Source organism: Nesoenas mayeri (assembly GCF_963082525.1).
Source record: "Nesoenas mayeri genome assembly, chromosome: 18".
Lineage (NCBI taxonomy): Eukaryota > Metazoa > Chordata > Aves > Columbiformes > Columbidae > Nesoenas > Nesoenas mayeri.
In genome coordinates, this window is record NC_137566.1 from 2,153,916 (window position 1) to 2,154,865 (window position 950).

The window sequence follows — 950 nt, forward strand, 5'->3', positions numbered from 1 at the left end:
CTTTTGTTGCTGATGTATTTATAGCAACATTTCTTGTTCCCTTTTCCAGCCTTGCCAGGCTCAGCTCTAGTGGAGCTTTGGCCCTTCTGATTTTCTTCCTGCACAACTTCACAGCATCCTTGTATTCCTGCGGAGCACCTGCCCATCTTCCAGAGGTTAGAAATTCCCCTTGCATTCCCGAGTTCCAGCCCAGCTCCGTTCAGCCCAGCCGGCCTCCCCGCCCTCCCGCGCACGGGACGTCCCGGCGCCGCCAGCGGGGCTGCGAGGCTCCAAACAGGACTCACAAGTGTCCCACCTGTCCCTAGGGACACCATAAAGAAAAGCAAAAGGCCAAATCACTGACTGCAGCGCAAACCCCGCCGTGTGGGTTTCACACTCGCTCAGAACGAGAGGGCATTGTAACTGGTGGAAACCAGAGCGTGCCTTAAGACCCAAGATTGATCGTTGTTCTGAAAAGCATGGTTGCCAGAGGCACTTGAAGGCTGAAGCAGTTATTTTTAGATGAAACATAAATACTAGATAACCAGCGGAGCAGCAGAGGTGTGGTCGTTACTTACCCGGGTTCCCCGGGGACTCTCCAGTGACCAGTTGTATCAGCCTCATCCAGTGCTGCAGGTTTGGGTTGGTTGGTTGTGTTTTCACCTTGTACCAGAGATCCCCAGTTGTTGGGCTGGAGATTTACAGCAAGTAATCATGGTGTGTGCTGCTGTCACTCGAGGTCTCCACATGGGTGGCCAGTAGAGCACGCTTCACTTGAGAAATCTGCAGGTCTTCTTAAAATAAATCACAAGTTTATCAAAGTGTATGATGTAATGTCTTTGCTTGGCAATATAACCAGAGAAGATAAAAAAGGATATTTCTCACCTTTCCAGGTGGAGTAAACTCATCTTTGCACATGAACAGGTGGATTCTTACCTACTGGAATTTCTGTGCTCCAATAAATAGTAGCG